The 7,016-nt window shown below is 54.0% G+C and overlaps 1 long non-coding RNA gene across 1 annotated transcript; it reads left to right on the forward strand.

Annotated features, from left to right (window-relative positions):
* The first annotated feature begins 3,958 nt into the window (after positions 1 to 3,958).
* LOC128125439 (uncharacterized) lies at positions 3,959 to 6,593 on the forward strand. The gene is made up of 5 exons (XR_008223161.1): positions 3,959 to 5,271; positions 5,355 to 5,490; positions 5,577 to 5,710; positions 5,789 to 5,916; positions 5,999 to 6,593. It is a non-coding gene; the product is annotated as an uncharacterized LOC128125439 (long non-coding RNA).
* Positions 6,594 to 7,016: the final 423 nt, after the last annotated feature.

Here is a 7,016-nt window from a genome sequence, read left to right on the forward strand (position 1 = left end):
CACGAGGCCAGGGGTTCACGAGAGTCCTTGATAGAACTTTCCTGTGAGCCATACCAGGCATCTGACTTATGGGGCTCCGAGGCTATCGGTGTTGTGGTGTGGAAATCAAGGCATTTCTACTACATGTGGTGATCATAGAGTGTGTTGTAGCTATCTATCATAGTGCCAACCCCACTAAGCACAGTCCTCAAATCCTGAATCTTGGTACTGACATCTGACATCTCTGTCCAAGGAACCATTTAATCAGAACACTTCACTCCAGCCCTGATCACCCCCAGATTCTCTCAGCAATAACAAAGCCAACAAAGTCAGCAACTTGGGCTTTGAGATGCTAATTGGACAGTTCAGGTGCTAATGAGTCAGGAGCATAGCTGTAAACAGTTTGGAAACTAAGCATTCTCCTATTACCAGAGCTCAGCCACAAGCTTGGGAGCTGCTGCAGAACCCCGTCTCAAGCCTTGGGTACCAGTTGAGCCCCAAATCAGCTACAGGTGTGGCAGTGCCCCAAAGTTGTCATTTTGTGGCAGCATAATTTTACACATGGTACAGCTTACAGGTGGCAAAGGTTGGGGTTCACCTGTTGTACTGTCCCCGGGAGCCTCCATACAAGAGTAATCAGAAGGCAGGGTGCTTGTGCATTTCCAAAAGGGTCTTCTTTGGTCTCAGATCCCATAAAGCAGTACATAAACCAGTGTATATGGCTCAATACCAGATGGCACAGAAGCAATTGTGAGTGGAAAGACCTAAACTGCCGCACCCAGTGACAGTGTCGTCTTAAACATTACAGCCCAGAGGCAGCCAAAGATGGGGTTTGCCCACGGCAAGGTCCGGAGGCCAAAGCTAGGGTTCGCCTGCAGCAATGTCTAAGGCCCCCCTGATGCCTCAGGGTTTGATAAAGGTCATAAAAGGGTGGCATACTTGTGTTTCTGGAGGGTCTTTTTGATCTCCGGACCCCAAAACCAGTCAGTATGGCTCACTATCAGAAGGCATAGAAGCCATTATATGTGCAGGGAAATGGATGTTACCGCGCGGTGGCAGCATACTCCTATCTATTGTAGCCCAAACGCAGCCATCTGGGGGGATTCACTCCCAGCAATGTCCTAGGCCACCCAAACCCGATGCAGTTCTTGGGGGGAAGGTTAGATGTGTGTACCTCTGGAGTGATCCCCTTGCACCTTGAAACCAGAAAACTTGGCTCACTCCTACACGGCACGGGATCGGCTATGGTTGGTAAGACCGAAGAAGTTGTTTTGCGGAGACAGGGCAGTCCCACACATTTCAGCACAAAGACGATGAAAATTGGGGTTCACCTGTGGCAATGTCCAGGGCACTCAGACCTAACATTCAATGATGCATGAAGGCCATGGGATGATAGGACACACACATTTCTTGGGTAGCTCTCTTCGGTCTCGCGCCCTTTGGATCGGTTCACTCTCCACACAGCGCGGAATTGGCTATGGCTAGACAGACGTTGCCGCGCGGTGGCAGTGCAGTACTACACATTTCAGCGCAAGGCGATGAAAGTTGGGGTTCACCTGTGACATTGTCCAGGGCATTCAGGCCTAGCATTCAATGATGCATGAGAGCCATGGGATAATAAGACATACACATTTCCTGAGTAATTCTCTTCGGTCTTGCACCCTTTGGATCGGTTCGCTCTCCACACAGCATGGAATTGGCTATGGCTAGAGACACAGACGTTGCCGCACAAGGGAAGTGCAGTCCTACACATTTCGTCACAAGGCAATGAAAGTTGGGGTTCACCTGTGGCAATGTCCCAGGTCACTAACGCATAGCATTCATTGATGCATGAGAGCCATTGGATGATAGGACATACTCATTTCTTGAGTGGTTCTCTTCAGTCTTGCACCCTTCGGGTCAGCTCACTCCCCACACAGCGCAGAATTAGCTATGGCTAGAGAGATGTTGCCGCGTGGTGGCAGTACAGTCCTACACATTGCCAGGCAGAGGCGACAAAGGTTGGGGTTCGCCCGTGACAACGTCCGCGCTCCGTGCCTCAATGATTACCAAGAGTCATAGGGGTCAGACATTTGTGCACTTATGAAGCGGTCCCCTTCTGTCTTGGGACCCCACAAATCAGCCAGATCTGCTCAATCCCTGCATGGCACAGAATTGGTTACGGGTGGGAGATGTACATACCGCGAGTTGCTGCAAGTATCACACACAGAAACCCCAATAGTGGTGAAAGCAGAAGTTGGGGTTCAACTATGGCAACGTCCCAAGTCACCTAGAAACCATAGCGAGAAGTTGAAGAGTTGTATAGAGGCTAGGAGATGTCAGGGTTCAGCTTGGTTTGAAGCAATGGGAGTATGGGGGCGGAGGGCGGGGGGGAGGCACGAACTGCTGCTTCCTGGCCCATGAACAGCCTGCCCGCGAGTGGCCAACTCTCAGCCTTTGTTCTGCTGGTACTGCCAGGGTTCTTAAGGTTCATCAGGGGATGGGATACTTATGGGAGTTGCTTGGGCTTTTATGCCTAGCATAGAAGGATTTCTGGGGTGATTCTCTTCCATCTTACATACCGATCCCCGAAAAGAATCATTTGTTTAAGGGTGTAGAGATGAGGGGAGACAGATAGCTCAGTGGTTAAGAGCACTGACTGATGTCCCAGAGGACCCGGTTTCAATTGCCAGCACCCACATGAATGCACCTGGCCGTCCAGTGTCTGATCACGCACCCCCCCCCCAAAAAAAAAAGAAAAAAAGAAACAAAAAAAGTGTAGAGAAAGCCACAACCATGAGGCAACAGCACAGACTCACATATTATCGTTCCAAGATAACAGAAGTGGGGTCTACTTATGACCAAATTGGGGGTGTCTTTTAGTATCATAACCTAGGTTCCACCCATGGAGATGACCAGAGCTTTCACGAAGCAAAAATGGGGGTGGGGGCACAAAAGAGCCAGAAATTAGCACTCAGCTGGCATGTAGCAACTGGGCTGAGGATCTGTCAAGAAGCTATTGCACCCTACATAACCTGAGAATCTGCCGAGTTGTCATAACTGGTCAGCACTGGGGCCCTCTTCACACCTGGAGTTCCAATCACTTCCATCTAGGGCTGCCCCACTCTCTGATGCCTCTAATATCTTTGATTTGTGGGTGCTGACCCTACGGGTTAGAGCCCCAGAACTCTCAACAGAGGCCAAGAACAATGGTATACCCCAAGTGGCAGAGGGACTGGGCATCTCTCCTGCCCTCATTCTGTCACTGAGAGTGGTAGCACGGTAGGATAGGGAGACTATGTTGTGCTCCTGGTTGGCTGGGGAGACCGAGGCCAAGCTGTGAGGTCACTAATAGAATTCATCACCAAAGACTACTAGTAAACCTGATGGCCAGGAAGGGGATGGTAAGAAGCACCCGAATTAGTTGCCTCGTTTGAAGCCACTGTGGCCAGACAAGGTCAGTCAAGCAGACGGGGACAAAGGCTGGGAGCTGGCCACCAGTAGCTGTTCAGCCGCCCTGCGGCAGCATGAGAACTCTGCCCCCATCCATACTCCTGTGGTGGTCACCATACAAGCTGAGTAGTGAGCAACTCCTGCATGGCAAGGTGCCCGGGGTTCCATGAAGGGCGCCAGTGGGCTAGGAGGCTGTAAGTTCTCGACCCAAAGGGAGATATTTGGGGACAATGCCAGGCCCTGTCTAAGAGATTCAAAGTGGGAGTTATGGTGAGGCTGTCTTTGGAGAATTTTCAGGACGGGTGAGGGTGTGGGGTGAGACGAACGTGCGCTGGAACGGTCCAGGGTGGAGGTGGGCCCTGCGGGGCCCCCGGCGGGGCCTTGCACTGATTGGCTGACAGAGTAGGGGCGGGAATTCTGGGCGGGGCCACTCCAGTTAGAAAAAGCCCGGGCTAGAGGGCCCGAAGTACCGGGTGCGGGAGGGGGGTGGGGGGTGGGGGGTGGGGGGTATGGGGGAACTGGGGAAGATGGGGTGCTGGAGGGGAGTTCTGTGGGGCCGAGGAGCACCTCGGCATCTGGAGTCTGGCAGGAGTGGTGAAGGGCAGAGGGGCTAGCTCAGGCAGTGCAAAGGCATTGGGACCTGGGAGCCAGGGAGGAGCATGGTGTAGCTTCCAGGCATCGCAGAGGCTGGAAAACATCGGTGTGGCGCTGAAAGGCCTGAGCTAGGGTTGGTGAGAGGAATGGGGAGCCAGACATTCATCCCGGTCACTTTTGGTTACAGGACGTGGCGGCTGGTCGGATAAAGGGGAGCTGCTGGGAAGGGTTCGACCCCAGACCAGGCAGTGGAGGTGTAGCTGGCAGCAGTGGCAGGTGAGGATCGCCGTCTGCTGGGCAGGTGAGTCTCCTTCTTCTCTCTGGGCCTCGCTGCTCTGACCTTCTAAAAGAAGGTTTAGAGAGCGAGGCCGGTGAGAAGAAGTGGCTGGCCTCCCAGCAGAATGGCACATGAGAGGCAGGACAGTTAGCAAAGGAGACATCGTCTCGGGGGGAGCCGAGACAGAACAAGGCCGGGGGACCATTGGCCACCCCGGAGTGGACAGAGCATTTAGAGGGAAGGAAGAAGAGGGCGCAGGGCTGCCAGTAAAGACTGAGGCTGCTGACTCCAGGGAGGTGATAGGTGACCTTGGAGACAGTGGCAGAGGCCATGGGATCCAGCAAGAATAGAAGCATTCCAGGCTGGGGTCAAACAGGGCAGGACGGGGGTCACAAGACACAGATGGGTCCCCAGCCGCCACCACATCCCACCCACCGTAATTCATTTAGAAGTAGGTTCAAGAGTGACTCTGGCAGGGCCTTCTAAGGCCTGTGCCAGAGAGTCGAGGGCCGGAGAGCGGGAAAGAAAGGCAGTGCGCAGGTTAACAGAGCAGGGTGTCACCAGGAGAGGAGTGGGGGCTGCAGGTGCAGGACTCCAGGGGATTTCACAGCAAGGAGGCTGCAGTGGGTCCAGCCTGCAGACACACCATTCCCACGAGGCACTGCGGCCCAGGGACTGGCGCGGAAAGGGCCCACAGTGGACTTGGTGCACTGTATGCCCTAACCGCTCAGCCCCTGGGTCTGGCATGGCAGACAGAACATTTCCAGGGGAGTCAAGGGCACAGGATGAAGCCAGACAAGGCGAGGCAGGTGAGGCAGAATGAGTGAGCTTTCTAGGGAGGGAGGTTGGGGCGCAGGTAGAGAGAGGCAAAGCAAATGGGGTGATGAGCCAGCGAGGCACTGGCCTCCAGAGTCCGTGGCCAAGGAGGGCCTTGCGGGCGGCGACGGAGCAGTGATCGGTGCCTCTGAGAGCTCGGACTGGAGATTAGGGTAAGTGTCCATCTCGCCTGTTGTCACCAGTCTCCTCCCACCCAGGTACACTTTATTCATGTCTCCTTTTTTTTTTCCCACAGCCAGGTCTCCAGCAGAAGTGGGTGTGCCAGCCAGCCACGGAAGGCCAGGATGGCAGGTGTGGTCAATACAGACAGAAAGACATGACATGGTCCGGTGTGATGGAGAGGACAGAAGGACGGTCATCCAGCCTTCCTGGTGAGCATACTATACTCCCCGCCACGGGGCAGCATACTCAACCATCTAGTTGCCTGCCCACTCACACCAGATTCTGTCCTTTGCAGAACACCATGGGCTGGCGCCGTGGGACACTGCCACACACACAAGCTGTCTGTTCTTTTAGTTTTCCCGAAGAGCTAACACATCTCTGCTGCTCTCTGGATCCTCCTCCCCCTACTTTGAACCCTCAAGATGAAAGGTAAGGACTCTTTTGCCCCATATGGGTGGGGCATGGCAGGCTGCCAAGACCAGGGGCCTCATTCTCTCCCTTCCACAGAAATGGTGCTACCCAGCTCATGTCTGGGCCTTTGAATCCGGGGACTCCTGGAAGTCCGTCTAGTTCTGAATCAAGAATATGTTGTGCTCGGAACCACTACACTACCTGCCTCAGGAATCGGCTTGAAGGTGAGCCAGGGCACCCTTCTGGAAACTTGCCAAGTCCTCCCCACTCCTGGCCCCCACCCATTTCTCTTTTTTCTCTCTTCAGGTGAAGCTGAAGGAACAGACGGTAGCGGCACTTAAAACGGCAGACCCACAGCACCCACCCACCCCTGAAATTCCATCTTCATGGCCAACTCTGCCTCGCCTGGGAGACCACCACCCACATCATCCCAGAGCCAAGCCTCTGCTCTGGGATGGATCCATCACCATCATCTCCCTCCTGTCTTTTTCTTCTTCGTCCTTTCCTGCAACCTTATGTTTCTTTCCTTTTGTTTTTTCTTTGCTTTGAGAGACTCAAAAGCGTCCGTGACTCTGTTTCCCCGCCTACCCCCTTTGAATTCAATTTGCACTAAGTCGTTTGCACTGGTTGGAGTTGCGGAGACAGCCTTGGGTCTCTCCGTGTGAATGTATACAGCGAATGTGCGGGCCCCTTTGGCCACGCCGCCCCAGTGCCTGCCTGTCATCCACCTCTGTCTGGGGGCGACTGGGTGTGGCCGCGTGCTTGAGGCCTCGCCTTCCCCTCGCCTAGTCTGGAAACAGTTCCATCATAAGTGTTCAACATGCCCTACTTCATCCTTTGTCCCTCCCTACCAGGGCCTCACCAGAGGTCCTGGGTCCATCAATAAATACAGTTACAGTCATTGGTCTCAGGGACTTGAATCATGATGTCTGCGACTCACTTGGGGGGAGTTGGGGGGCAGAGGAAAGAAATGAGGGAGGGGGGATAAAATGGGTGGAATATAACACCCACAACGAAGAAGATTATGAAATGGGGAGGGCCCCTAGGGTGGAATGGGAAATAATGGATAGGAGGGGCTTATGAAACGGAGTGGGGCATTGGGATGGGGGCCATGAGGGAGGGGGCTCATGAAATGCCAAGAAGTTATGGTATGGGAGGGGCCTGTGAATATGAAAGGGTCCCTGAGGAATGGGCAGAGGAATAGATATCACAAGTGGAGAATGGCAGAGTGCCATGTGAAGACAGAGGCAGGACTGAAGAGGCTCCCTAAAGAGAAGGGGGCTGGGGAGGTGAAGGGTATCCTTAGCAATGAGAGAGATGGCTG

Source organism: Peromyscus californicus, unplaced genomic scaffold (genome assembly GCF_007827085.1).
Source record: "Peromyscus californicus insignis strain IS unplaced genomic scaffold, ASM782708v3 Scaffold_4__1_contigs__length_199733344, whole genome shotgun sequence".
Classification (NCBI taxonomy): Eukaryota; Metazoa; Chordata; class Mammalia; order Rodentia; family Cricetidae; genus Peromyscus; species Peromyscus californicus.